This window comes from Emydura macquarii, unplaced genomic scaffold (genome assembly GCF_026122565.2).
Source record: "Emydura macquarii macquarii isolate MOO-44397 ecotype Brisbane River unplaced genomic scaffold, CSIRO-AGI_Emac_v2 contig_3517, whole genome shotgun sequence".
Classification (NCBI taxonomy): domain Eukaryota; kingdom Metazoa; phylum Chordata; order Testudines; family Chelidae; genus Emydura; species Emydura macquarii.
Genome location: NW_027133654.1, coordinates 4,613,174 through 4,628,393, shown reverse-complemented (window position 1 = coordinate 4,628,393; position 15,220 = coordinate 4,613,174).

Sequence of the window (15,220 nt, the reverse complement as noted above, 5' to 3'; positions counted from 1 at the left end):
TATTTTCAACTCAGCTCCAATAATGAGACTGTAGAGCTTCCTGTGGTGAGCTCCAAAGACACTGATGAGTCAGAGGATGAAAGGGACCATGTTAGAGATGCCTGATAAGTTTCCTGATGTTACTATTATTTTTTCCATAAACATAATTATAGAGAGAGTGCCACACACAAGTGCTTATGCACTTCAGGGAAGGTGACATCACACTGGTGAAGTGTTATGGGCTCAATTCTCAAAACAACTGAGCTCTGCACATGTAGATTGGATATTGGGGGCTGCAGGGAGGTTGCTATTGCTGCTTGATCCAAAGCCACTAAGCCCCAAGGCAAGTTAGGAGTACCTATGAGCAGTTGTAACTGACTGGCATAACACCCCCCATCTTATGCCAGTTGAGGATCAGACATAGATGTGCTCTGCTCCACCACACCATCCCCTCCTCCCACCTCCCAGCCCTGCCCCTGGATCACTCCTCCCCCTAACACTGCGAAGAGAGGGGCAGAAGTTAGCTAGTCAAGAGGCAGAGAATACCCCTGAACAGGAGGAATTCTGTACTAGCCATCTCTGGCTGCATTAAAGCCACTTTCCACACTTATATGGCCTAAAATGGCCTTAGCAGCCGAGAGAATCTGGCTCTATGTCTGAAACAGAGCGGTTCAATTACTACTTGCCATTCACAGCTTGCGTGCATAGTGCTTCCCTCCCTCACTCCCCCACCTTCACGCTGTAATATAGCATAGTGATGACTAATAGCCTGCCTGCACCATTGAAATGTTCAATTTCTCTCCCATTTTCTATAGTATAATGTATAAGGATTTTCAGATTCCAATTTCCTTTGGTTTAGCTCTTTGTTCTGAGCCAAACAATTGTGAGTGTTTTAGTTGGAATCTGCATGTAATCCCATCATGCTGTACTTCCTTTCTATGGAATGCATGTTATTTAACAGGGCAGCTTTGATTGTTTTGGAGAGATACTCTTTTTTTCTTTTTAGAAAGAGAGGAGAATATATCAAAGTTGACTGGCTACTTTCACCTATTTTTTCTGGCTGTTTTTTCTCCTCTTTGTCTAAAATGTCAGACACTTAGAACTGAGCAATCTTTCAAGAGGGACACAATGCCACTGTCATATGTAGCTTGCATAATAAAATTGGGTAACTCAGTTCTATCACGTAAAGCTTGCAATCAAGTGACATACACACAATGAACCGAGGTGGCCAAATTCTGCTCTCAGTTACACTAATGCACACCCAATAAAGTCAACAAAAATTTGATCCAAAGTAACTAAGAGCAGGAAGAGGCTCATAAAGCTCTTTTTACTGCTCTGTTACTTATCCCTGTAACATCTTACCCAATAGTGCATCCAATAGAGCTGGGCGGTAAACAGTTCACCCATCTGGTGAACATGCTTGAGTGTGAAATGTTTTCATGTCTCAAACCAGGACAAGTCAAAACTCTGAAAATATTCATGAGCAAAAAACTAATTAATTTCAGGTCAATCGAAACATTTCACTTTAATAATTTCCAGGATTTTGTTTTGATTTAGACATTTTTCATTTTAAAAAAACCTTCATTGATCTAATTAACTTAAATTCCTAAACAAAAAAAAAAGTCATTTCAATTTGGAAAATTGGAATATTTCATTTTGAAAATGTCAAATGAAACATTTCCACAATTTTGAAACTTTTTTTTTTAAAACATTTTTGAGCTGGGAAATTCATCGAATCTAACCCTGTTTTCTAAATGGCTTCCATTTCAGTTAATCGGCATTTTTCAATAGAAAATAATTCATTGAAAAATTCCTAACCAGCTCTACACTATCATAATATGTTAAAGCAGCTTCCCCCGTACCCTCCCACATCTCTGAATACAGTCCTTCAATATACAAGTGGACAAACAACATTCAAAAGGGAATAAATATTTTTGTGCAACTGAAGGTGACACTGAGGCATGACTGCAATTTTTTTTAGAACCTCTGTGGCTTCCTCCTCTTTCTCAGTTCTTCCCTTAGCACAATTCACTCCAGGACATTTCCATTTCCTCAGAATAGTGCCAGTAGTCAGTGTAAGAATCGCTATTGTTCATTTAAAGGAGAGGGGGGAAAATGCTCTCTTTCTCTTTCCTTCTAGCCCTTGTTTTTCAATTTCCTTACTTTCAACTCAAAGTACAGTAAAAGTTCAAGGTCTTCCTCCCACCTGGCTCTCTAGGCAGTTTTAAATTAGCCATGATTTCCTTCTCCTCTAATTTTTTCCTAAGTCTGTACCATCAAACCCTTACATCCTCCTGCCCTTTTGTTATCCCAGAATCCTTCTGTTCATTCATTAGGACACTCTTCCACCCACTCCACAGATCCAGGATTCTCCACCTCTGCTCTGTATAAATGCCCTTCATCTTACCATTAGTCTAATTACAACTTCAGCAGCTACTTTTTACTCTTCTTCATTAGCAGCCCTCATCACTCCTCAGAGCTTTAGATGCTTTATAATGTGCATTCCTCTATCAGCAGAGGACAGACTGCTGTAGCAACAACAACTGCTACTGGAAATGTTGTTTATTTCAGTTTATAAAAGATTAACACCAATTATAAAGGAGCCCATCCTATGCTCTGAGTAGCCTTACAGCCAGGAACCATCAGTATCAACAGCAAGAAATAGCCATGGTTCATCCTGCCATCCCAACCTCATTCCCAGAATGTTCCAAATGACAATTAAAACTTAATATCCCTCCCTCTCCTGTGCCCAAGGCAACCTTCTCCTCCAAAGTCCTGAGGAATAAAACTGGGCCTTGAAGCAAGTCCAGAAAGGTAACAAAGCCAGACTATAGCAGACCAAGGGGGAAACTGAATTCCTACCTAGCATCCCCTTCCCTTTTAATGAGAAAGGACTCCAGTTCAGGCACCTTCCACAATTTCAATCATGCGATGTGGCACAGAGAGGCAGTGTCTGTGATAACCAGGCCCCAAATGATTTAGGTTACTGTTAACCCTAAAGATCAAATCCTCCTTCAAGAAAGCCTTTCTGCTCGACATGTTCACATATAGTACTGTATGGAAGATGGCTCATATTTACGTTTTGTCTGGGCTTGCCTAGAAAGAATTTTGCTGTCCACCCAAGAAGTTGAGCAGTGACACTAGCTCAGCAATGTATTCCACATAAAGCATTCATAAGATCAGAGTCTACAAACCTCACTTCATAGGAAGTCATATTTCTATACCCTGTGAAAGATAGGAGATAAGCAATCTGTCTTGTGTATCAATTTTCTCCACTGTCTTGCAGGGTATTTCTCAGGGAGCCAAACTCCCAAGTGCATGAAAGAAACTGATTTGGGTTATTGATAAGTAACATAAGTAACACCAGATTTTGAGAGGCTCTGTGTATGTGGAATGTAAGAGAGCAGGAGGCACATTGAAACTATATAGCAGCAGGAAATCAGCTTCTTTAGCAAGGACTTAAAGGCTTGATGGCTTAACACCTTTGTTGTTGTCTTGTTCAGTTATGAGGTGTGTCACTTGTTTACGGAGCTCTGTCAGGTACAATCCATTGTCCCCTACTGGTACATAAAAATCCCCATTAGGGAGCATGCCTGCTGGGCCTGTACTGAGGTTTCAATGGTAGACCTCATAAGTGTTGTCCTACTTAATGCTTTTTCTCTTACCATATCCCAACTGTTCCCAACTTGGAGGGAACACCAAAGATTACAGGGGGTCTACAAGGTTTCAGTAATATTGAGGTCATTTAGCCCCCTGAACCCCAAATCGGCTGGGCACAGCAGCCTCAAGCTCTGTGCCGGCCAGAGTGGAGGAGCTGCCCCTCTGAGAGAGCAGCAGGCCCAAGCCAGCCCGCCAGTACCTGCCACCTCCATTCCCTTCTGTCCATGACAGACAGGAAGCAGTGGGGTGATATGGGGCATGCAGTGGCAGCCGCACCAGGGAAGGCTTAGCTTCTTACTCAGGTACGAGTAATTTATTATTATTTATGTAATTTAGTGTTGTTATTATTACCATTATACATGTTTATAGGGGTTATATGCGTTTATTGCTAGTGAGGGGATGGGGGGGAGGGGCGCATTTTACCTAGTGTTAACTAGTGGGGCTTTAACTCAAAAAGGTTGGGAGCCACTGCCATAGCCTATTCTAGCTCCTCAGTCTCACCTAGAAGATCCTACTCAATCTTTCCACCACCTGCCTCTGTTTTCCCTCTCTATAAATCATCTCATTCCCTACTCTTCCCACTTTATTACTCCCTGAGTCTCCTTTTCCCTCCCACACTTGGTTTCTGCTGCCCCTTACACACTAAACACACTCCTTGTCATCAGTGCCAAGCATCTTCTTTCCCCCTTCTAACCCTTCCACTCTTTAAGCAAACCCTTGTCATTGAGGATCCCCACATTCTGTATCCCTTGAACTGCTCTCCTACGTCTGATTTAGACTGCAAAGGCTTTAGGTATGGAACTTAAGTACCATGTAATGTACATCACCACACCAGTGTTCTGTAACAGCATGAAGTGGTCAGCATGCTATATCCTGTGTGATTATCATCTCAGGCTTCGGAACCAGAGGAGTGTCCTTCTATGTCCAAATTGTGGGAGAATCACCAACCCATCCAATTCCTCTCAAATGCTGGGATCTCCAAGGAGACAGAGAAGAGAGATCTCTCCATCCAACAAATGCATCATTAAAAGAACCACCCGGGACCTACTTCTCACATCTGTGAGAGCAAGGATGGCCTCCACTGTAATAACCAGCTACAAGGGCAAGCAGTGATGCTCTTCTAACTCATTAAAATGGCATTCAGATTTGTCAGTGGAGATCTTCCTCTTGAGCTCTACTGAAGTTTCTGCTACACAAATGAAGATATCAGAAAATTGTGAGGAAGACCTGGGGAGAGGGAGCTTCTGGAAACAGCACACAGTGACAGGAGAGAAGCGCAACTAAAAAAAAAATAGTTGCACCACCATACTCCACTGTCTTCCTGCCAGACAATTGTATTACTTTGAACAACCTGTTTTATTAGTATGTGGGATTTAGTCCTCTGTTAGGTGAGCAGAGATCTGCATGTTTGCGTGCTCATTCTATTCTATTTAGGTTCTGATGTTACTACAATGACCGCATGTTTCAAGTCTACTGCATAAAAGCCAGAAAAAGCATTGATGCAAACCCTTCTTTGTTATACTCATGTAACTCCACTGATGACTGTGGGGGTTGCAGATATATATCTGAGCAGAATTTGGCCCACTTTATTTATTTTTGATACACTGTATGTCTGTCTTCTGTGGAAGGGTCAGAGGGTACATCAATGTCAGAATTCAAACCTCTCAAAATTGATCACTGTATGCTTCACATTTGATGTCAGGATCAGCTGATACCCTCTGGTCTGTGATTGGCTATCAATCCAAGTTCCATGAATGCTGCTCCTAAAGGACATGGGGCTCTGCTGCCATTCTTGGGGGAAGAAGGGTTCCCATGCTGCAACCCCTGATTCTCTGAGAGGCGAGATAGGGCCCCCTGCTCCTATTTACTCCAACTGGATGGGCGGGGCCACAGCACAGGTTAGAACCAAGGGGGAGTCAGATGGTGTCGTGTGCCTAGGGCCCCAGTTTTCTGAGGCCAGTGATTGAATAGGAACAGAGACTGAGCATTAGGAAAACCTGCAGTGGGATTGTACACGTTGTGCTTGTTCTATGGATGTATAGAGGATTTCACCATTCAGAACTACCAATATGGCATCTCTTGTTAGTTCTAAAATTCATTTAAAATGGTCAAATAGAGAGGGAAAAGCCATCCCCTACCCCAAACACTGTCCCCATCTCCCTTACATACCACAATCTGGTAACTGCAGGCTGTAGAATGCCATTTGCCATGCAGTTTTAAAAACTGGGGCATTCAGATATTTCACTTTTCAGCTTCAATCCCTTGTCCCAGTACCACAGTTCCTCTCTCCAGATGCCACTTGTTTCCTTATGCTGGAGATGATCATATTGGTGCATGATTGCTGATATCCCTGACAGACAGGGAAGGGGTAAATCAAGAAGGATAAGACTGTCAAAAAGGAAATGAACACTTGATTGTAATTGCCATATTATTTATTAGTTGTAGTGCAGGGACACCCTAATTTGTGGCCTTAAGATCAGAGACCTAATTTACTGTGCAATGTACACATATACAGTAGGAATGACAGTCCTCATCCCGAGAAGTTTATTAATCTGCAATGAAACACATTCCAGTTTTCCCAACAAACCAGCGTGCTGAGATTTGGAGTCTGTTTATAGCAGATTTGTGACTCTAAAACTGAAGTCTAAAGCTGGTTTTGCCACTAAGATCTAAATAAAACAAAGATTCAAATAACTCTGGATGAAGTTTGGCTAAGGATTAGAACGGAGACACCGGAACCTTTCAAGTCTTCAGAACCTTTGAAGGTATGCCCAACACTAACTGAAGACAGACATGATTTATTTTTTTTTGAAATACATTAGAGGTAACCTGCAAAGGGAACACTGAAATGGAAACCACCATAGAAATATGCTTTGTATGTCCCCATTAACTAGCCTATGGAGGGTATTTTTAAAAAAATAAATCATTGTATTAAATCCCAAGAAGTCTACTGGCCTGTTCCCAAGTTTGCTGCTGGTGCCCCAAAATGCATCATTCTGGGATGTTCTGATATGACATATATTGGAAATTCCTTTGTAGTTGCATATTGCTGCTCTGAAGAGCCTCCATGTACAAAATTGCTTTCATTTATTCATTCTTGCATACAGTGTTGTTTTCAGAGCTTCCCAAGCATCCTCAGTCAACATATATTCCTGTGGTTGTTTCAATATACACAGTTCCTTTGTAAGTGTCCTTTAAGTATTGTATTTTAAGGGTCCACATGCATTTTTACTTTATTCCAGGTGGGAACAGAATGCATTCTTTTCTAGCAAATGTATCACAGCTGAATGCCAGAAATCCATCTAACAGATTTGTTGAAAAGGTAAATTTCTCAAATGCTCAAGAAAAAGAACTTTGCTAGATAGCTAAGCAGAAAGCCCTACATTTGTTTCTCTCAATTACAGAACTGTTGTACTGCTTAGTCAGCTGTTACAACAACATCCAAGCCCTTTTTAAAAAGAATTGTGGTAGAAAATAGCTGATCAGTAAGTCAAAATGTCAGAGCAGTCTGGGTAGGTGGAGGCACTAACAGGAAAGCAGGAAACCTAGTCTGTAAGCTTAGAGTTTGTGGAAAGGAAACAGTTTCCATTCAACACAGATTGCAGAATAACACTGACATGAGGGCTTAGACAAAGCCAAAAGTCATTTTCTCTATCCTAGTTTAATGATTTCTGCTTGCTGCAGCTTAGCACTCAAGGGAGGAAGTGTGGGTTTAGTCTACATTTAATGCTTTTCATTGTTCTTATTCTTGGTATTGCAGCTGTAGGGGGAGGGGAGGAGAGTATGAACATATAGCACAGACACTTGTGCTTATATATAAAATATTCCAACTGAAAACAAAACCAAAAAACTCTTAACATTTAGCATGTTTGTACTAATTTTAAAGTCAGCACACTAATTTATTTAGCAAGGAACCACATATAGTGAAACACAGCTCACCCAGACCAACTGTACAGACTTTTACTGGCAGCCCTTAATAAGAACACACTAACTCAGATTTAACTTTTTTAAAAAGGTTTTAAAGTTTGCAGCAACATAAATATAAATCGTACAAGGGCTACAGTCTCCTCTCAGATCCTCATGGCTGATCTCAGTTCCAGTATCATTTCTCTACATGCACAGGACAAGTCTCCCACATGAGAAGAGCATCATGGATTAGATCTTCTATGTAGACCTGAGAACTCTGCACTAATAATGGGAAATAAACTAACCCTTCAGGATTCCTCACCAACACCCCTCATTCAGCTAGTGCAAGAGAGCTTTCACTTTTAAATACAATGATTTTCATAACACTGTAAAACAAAAACCAGCATCACAAAACAATGAGGAGTCACATCGTTTTACAAGTTTAGAAAATGTAAACATCCGCTGGGGTTTAGTTCAGTTCTAGAAAGAGAAAACAAACAATTCAAATAAAGTGGATGTGTCCCTGGGCACTCTAAACAAGCAATACAATTTGCTCTTCACATACTGCGGTATTTGGCAGTGGCTAACACAATCAGTGGTTTGGAATTAGCTATGCCCATGTATGGGTCTTCATACGTCATTATGTCTAGTGCGTGCCTCATTCTGGTTGACCAAACCAAAACAGACACTTCACCACCAGGTGACCTATACCAGCACAGGAACTTAGGTAAGCAGTATATAAGAAATAAACAAACAAGCAACCCATGGGTGAATTTGCAGCTTCCAAATAGCTTAACCAAGATATGGATGAGCAGAAAATATGAGAGAAGTGTGGTCTGAGCATGAACCTGAGAAGCTGAAGCTCCCAAATTCTTATTCCAGAGCTGACAGCAAGTCCTTCTATCATGAGGGATAAGATACTTCAATTTTTCCTCAGTTTCCCAATCAGTAAATTAAGGATACTGTTTATCTATCCCAGAAAGGTGCTGTGAGGATAAATCAGTTAACGTTTCTAAAGTGCTTTGAAGACTAGAAGTGTTAAAAATTACACCAAGAGGAGTGCTTGGTGGTCATAAACATGTCATGCAGCAGGATGGTTTTAAGGAATTTTCTGAAGGAAAGTGAGGGAGCTCTGTGTCTATGAAGTTGGGATGTTGTTCCAGCTAACATGCACAGAGCTCCTCCAATCAACTCCTGAAAAGTCACATGCAGCCAGAGAGCTCCTGACTGAATGCACATTTGAGGAGGTTAATGTGTTCTGTTTGTTCTGGAAAAGCAACAGAGCAGTTGTTTCAGAAGAGGGTGTACTGTATTTTATGTACACTACATGGGGAGGGAGGCAGTTGGGTGAGAAAATGGGAATTTCCCATTACCTTCACATTTTGCTGTCCACAGATCAGGAGAGCTTTGGGGCCATTTCATTTAATCCTTTCCCCTCATGATTATTTACAGTTGTCAACAACTGATGTCTCCACATACCTCCTCCCAAAAATAAAGAGGGAATACTCCATACACTGCTCTGACTGACTGACTGACTGGGTCTCCCCTCTGCCCCGCCTCAGTGACAGATGCAAGTAATCCCTAAACACCGAATGTGAGCAAGAGGACTCCACATTACTGGAGAACATCTATTTGCTCTGCCTGAGCATGGAGAAAATAAACCAAGCTCCAATCACGCTGTCTTTTAGCCAGGCAGGAAACTAATTGTGAGTGGGACTGTGTCTAGTAAGTTGGGAAATTGTTCCAGTTAATGGACACCGAGCTCCCCCAATCTCCTCTTGAAAGGTCACATGCAGCCAGGGAGCATCAGGGAGGCCTCTTCTGAACTCTTCAAGTAAGCTTTCGATCTCCTCCTTCTGCTAGTACTTCCAGGGTTTGGGAATGGACAGCAGGTATCTTCATACTAGGCAACAAGCGCCAGCCCTGAACATGTGGTGATCCCAAAGCAAGGGGTCCCACCATATCTACATGAGCCACACATGCCTTCAGGAAGAAGAATGGTTATGTCATTAGTCTGGAACTCAGGAGATTTGTGTTCAATCCCGAGCCTTGCCAGAGACTTCTTGGGAAAATCACTTAATCCTTTTTTACCTCAGATCCCCACTGTACAGATGAGGAGCATAATACTCGACTATTTAGACTGAACAATTTGGGGCAGGGACTGTATGTTCTTACTGTATATTTTACAGGGCCTACCACAATGGGCCCGTGATATTGGTGGGACCACTAGGCATTATCACTAGTATTTTTATTTGTATTGCAATGTCTGTGAGTGATAGGAAAAGAGTTTCTGACCTAATATACTTTTTGGAAAACAGGTATTCCAAACAACAGCAATATGGGTCTGAAGCTACTGCTAGCCCTTCCAGCAGAAAAAGGTATAATATGATCCAGTGGCTGGAAGTTAAAACTAGAACAATTTACTCAGGGTTGTGGTATATTCTCCATCCCTGACAATTTTTAAATCAAGATTGGATGTTTTCCTAAAAGCTATGCTCTATGAATTACTTTGGGGGAAGTACCATGGCCTGTGTTTTACCAGAGGTTAGACTAGCTGATCACAATGATCCCTTCTGACCTGGGAATCTATGAAAGCTAAAATCAGAAGGTTAAGAACTTGTAAAGCCCATCTAGGGCCCTGTTCGCCAAAGCTGTTAAACCACTTGTCCAAGTATTAATAGCTAGAGATGTTTGAAACTCAGAATTTCCATTTCACAGGAAATTCCAACATTTGTTTTTGTTCCAAACCGGAATGAAAACAAAATATTTCAAAAGTTCCCAGAAAACAAATTTTTTAAAAATTGTTTTAACTTAATTGAAACGTACCGTTTTGATTCAATTGAGTTATGCTGTTATTATATTTTATAATATTAAAATGAAATCAATTTGAAAACAAAATGTCATTTCAAAACAAAAGTTGCAAATGTTTCATTCTGATAAAGAACATTTTAATCTTTCAATTTAAAAAAAAAAAAAAGTAATTGAAATCAACATAGTCCCACAAAAATATTTGATTTTTGATGAAAGGGTATTTGAAAAATGATCTGCTAGAAAATTCTCAACCAGCTCTATTAATGGCATTAAGGATCTTCTCTACATCCTCTTCTTATTTTTCATCAGCTTCTGAGTGAAATTTTCAGGAATTGAGTATAGGGAATATAGGACCCTTTTAATAAAAATAAAGAAAATTTTGCACTTGTATAGTGGCTTCCATTCAAGCATTTCAAAGCACTTAATTAATTATTTCTCATAAAGCTCCTGTAAGATTGGTATTTCCCCATTTTATAAATGGGGAAAACCAAGGGACAGAGAAGATGGAGACTCTCTCAAAAGATTTGACTCTAGTAATTTTGTGTGGTTCTTTGTTTGGGTTCTCAATCTGAATTGCTTAAGGACTGATTTACTATAATGCCTGGTCTTCTAAATGTATGGATGTGGTCCGTGCTCCAGATGTCTGACAAATCAAGCCCTAGGCATCTCAGGCCATTTGTGGAAACTTTTTAAAGTATTGCTATTCGCTGCTTGCCCAAATGAATTTAAGAGAACTGGAAATGGAACCTATGTTTCCTGACTCCCAGTCTTGTGCCCATCCTTTTACATTGTACTTAGTATTTTCCAAGAGCACATTTAATATTTTATGTTTTCCTGTGGTAATAAACTTTTCAGTCCTGCTAAGAGCAGGAATGAGTGCTCTTTATAGAACAAAATTAACCAATTGAGAAGTTGAACTCCATTTTCTTGGTCCATTTTCTCTATTCATTCCTGCAGGTCTCCGTTTAAAAGGACAGAAGAACTCCTGGTGTTTGAAAACTTTAAAAAACGTTTTCTGATGCCAAAGCTGATAAATGTCTATGCTCTTATGAAAAAAGCAGGAAAACAGGGCTGTTTCTGGGGGGAAATAAGTTTCTTTCATTTCCTTTCATCTTCTCTTTTACACTGGTTACTATTAATTTTAAACAGCCCTGACATTTCACATTGAGGGGAAAATTTGTTCTTTCTGCTGAAATGTATCAAGTGGGTTTAGTTTTGATTCAACACCAAACCTACTGAAGAAGGTATAGCCACTTAGTCCAAATAAGGCCCACAGCTGTTTCATAGGGACATAAGATTTGCGATATCATTTCAGACAGCCTATTGACCCATCAAGTTTAATATGTTTACTCCACCAGTGTCCCATACCATACTGACTGCTCCTGAGGAAGTTGAAAAGCTTCCATAATGCACCCAACCATGACTATATAGAGAAATCCTGTAAAATTAATAAGGATAAAACAATAGGGTTGCATAGAACTTACTTCTTAAATCCTACAGAGATGAACAGAGGAATGATACCTGCCTATAGAATCTTGCATCAGGGAAACACTTCTGTTCTATTCCATAGGCAGTAGTGAAAAGCAAAATAGAACATAAAATGCAAAGGAATCCAGAACTTTTGGTGCCTGATCCTGAGGGGTACTGAGCACCCACCACGCTCACTGTTTTTCATATGAGTTGCAGGTGCTCAGCATTTTCAGGAGCAGGCCTGTGGTGTGTAAAATTAATCTTTACTAAAAATATGTAATGAAACCAAAATATAGGGATACCCAGGAGTAGCATAAGGAGCAGTGAGAGATTTAAGGGGGCTATTAAGGGTCAGATTCTAATCTCTGATGCATCATGGATGAGGCTACACAATTTAGAACTCTGCCATGGCCTTGTAATGAAACCTCACTATAGCTGAACAACTGAGGAAAATGTAAGGTCAGCAGGAAAACAACAAACCTAGAAGCTAGAAAAGGGGAGAATAAAATAAAGAAAGAGCATGGTTTCTAAGGGTGTCTTCGAATTTCTAATCTAGATAATCATCCCTCCAAACCAATCTGAGTAAAGAAACCAGCATGTGGCACGTAATGAAGGAGAATCAACTGCGACACACAGGCAGATGTGCATAGTGGAAAAAGAGAGTTTGATTTTTTTTTTTTAAACTTGCTAACTAGCCATCCTGATTTTTGCAAAAACGGGGAGGAATCAAACATTGTAAAGAGAGATTATTCCCTTGGCACCTAGCCCACTCCCATCACAGCATCCTTGCTTAAACAGGAGACAATACTTCCACTCCTAATTTACACTCAGATTCTTTATCCAATGCTGCTTAACTGTTTTGGAGATTTTTTTTGGCTGGAATTAGATGGACCCAGCTTGTCCTTTTATTTTCCATGTCCCAACATTTTCCAAGCACTTAGTTCTATTTCATCACTTCCCAAAACCTCTGCATTTAATGGAAAACTTTAAATCATCAAACCACCAAAGCAGCAAAAAGTTATATACATTCAGTCTGATTCCCTGAGATGTTGTATTCAATATAGGGAATATACTACATTTTATCAACGTCTTTCATCTCAAAGAACACCGGGGCACTTTACAAACTGTACAGTGATGACTCATCTGCTGAAGAATGCAGCTACCTGTAGGGTGAAAGGCAACCAATGCAGCACACACACAATGCCATAAGAACCAAATCCTGCTCGCTTTACTCATGCACGTAGCCTCACTGACTGTTAAGGGCTATTTGGGCAAATCAGGCAAGAATAACTTAACCCCAGTTGAGGACAGGGAAATCTCTTACTCAAATGAAATTCTAGGTGGTTTCAGGTGACAGCATGTAATTACCCAAGCTGTTCTGCAGCCAAGACACTGGGGATAATACGAACCTTACGAATCTTGTGAGAAGTGCTATACGAGCTTTAATCAGGACTTTAGTATGTTGTTGGAGTTCTCATACTTTTTCCATAATAGAGACGACATCTTAATAGGAAGGAAAGGGATGGTCTCCTGGACCATCTCCCTTCCTAACCATGAGGGCACACACCCACTCTTACAGCAACTAATTTACATGGGAAAGTGAAATTAGGAAAAGTTTTATGTATATTTAGCTGTGAACATAAGAACGGCTATACTGGGTCAGACCAATGGTCCATCTAGCCCAGTATCCTGTCTTTTGACAGTGCCAGATGCTTCAGAGGGAATGAACAGAAGCTCCTTTTTTTTGTTTTTAAACATGCAGTGTATAATGCAGTAAGTGGATCGTGCTTTTTGGAAAATATTAAATCTATCGTCTCCTTTTGCTCTTCATCTCCCCACCGCTCACATGTTCATTTCCTCCTGCCCATTCCTCTGCCCATTCTTCCCTGCTGCTAAGTCTCCTTTTCTTTCCCAGCATGTGCCTCCCTACCACTTAGCTCCCTCTTCACTGGTATGTGTTGCTCAGCCACCTGGCCCTCTTCCCTCCTCCTTGCTTTCCTGGATGTCCGTCTTCCAATGGCGCCTCTGGTTACTGGAAGTGGCTCCCATCTCCTTTCACATAGCAGCAGCCACTAGTAGAAACAACCAGTGCTGACCCTTCCTCTCAGTTTCCAGATGCTTTAGCAGATCTTCCAGTTCTTCACTGCAATGGAGAGCCTGTAGCCCTGTGGAAGCTGCTGGAGAAAAAGAGTAGCCAGCCAGCAAGCGCTTTGTGAGCCAACAGGAGGTTCATGGTCCAGAGTCTATGCGCCACTGATATCTTGGTGTAAAGTGGGCAAAACATTTGAACTTCACAGCCCCCTTTTTTTCCAAGTGTTGTTCTCAGTGTGTTATAAATGGGAGAGTTTGGTGGGGTACCCTGAATTCCCACGTATTTGGGGCAAAGAACATGAAGGCTAGTAGATGAAGGGCCAAATTTTGAAGAGAGTTCAGAGCCTGATTTTCAAAGCCTCCACACCCACATCTGGGGCCAGATATTGAAAGCGCACAGGTCCCATTTAGGCACCTTAGATAAGGGTCACATTTTCAGAAATGCTCAGCACCCAGCAGCACCCCTCTGACACGTATAGCTAGATGTTTGAAAGAGCCTGAGCACCCAATCTGGACACAGCTTTGGAAACCTGATCCAAAGTATCTACTCTATAGGTCAAAGATAGGTCTAGTCACTATGGTTCCATCAATGTAATCACAGGTTAAGTCACTCTCACCAGTTTTCTAAAGCAAAACAAACAAAAAGAAATGATAATCGCAAACAAAACATTCCAAATGTTAAAAAACAAAAAAGCCAAGTTAGGAAAAGAACAGCTCAGCCACCTACAGATGGGATAGCTATAAAAACAACTCCATAGAAAAAGGACTAAACATTTAAATAAGCAAGTTAAACAAGAAACAATGAGGTCTCACTTGGTTTCTAACCCCTACTTCTCAAGTCAGAGCTTGCATGTGTGGGTGTATGAACCCCAGGAAGGGGCCCCTAATTGCTTCATTGTCTAATATGATCATTTTAATGGTCAACTCTCTTCTAATGCAGCTGCTTTTATGGGGCTCATTTCTCTATCTGGTTGAACTGCTTTTCTAATTATTTTCCTAAATGTCATTTATTTATTTTTTATTGGATGAAAAGTACAAGTGTTCAATCACTCAGTGTTTCAACTGCACTGAAAAGAAAAAATTCTTCAGAGCCTGAATTTCTTCATAAAGCAATGTTTCCATTTCACATTTTCCAGCTGCAAGATCTGTCTCTAGGAGGATTTTTTTTCTCCTTCTTTTAGTGAAAACACACACACACACACACACACAATTTAGGTTACAATCATTAAAGAAACAAATACATTATTCAAAAGTCTGTGTATTGATATATTTTCCGTACACTAAGACCAAATCGATAGTTCCA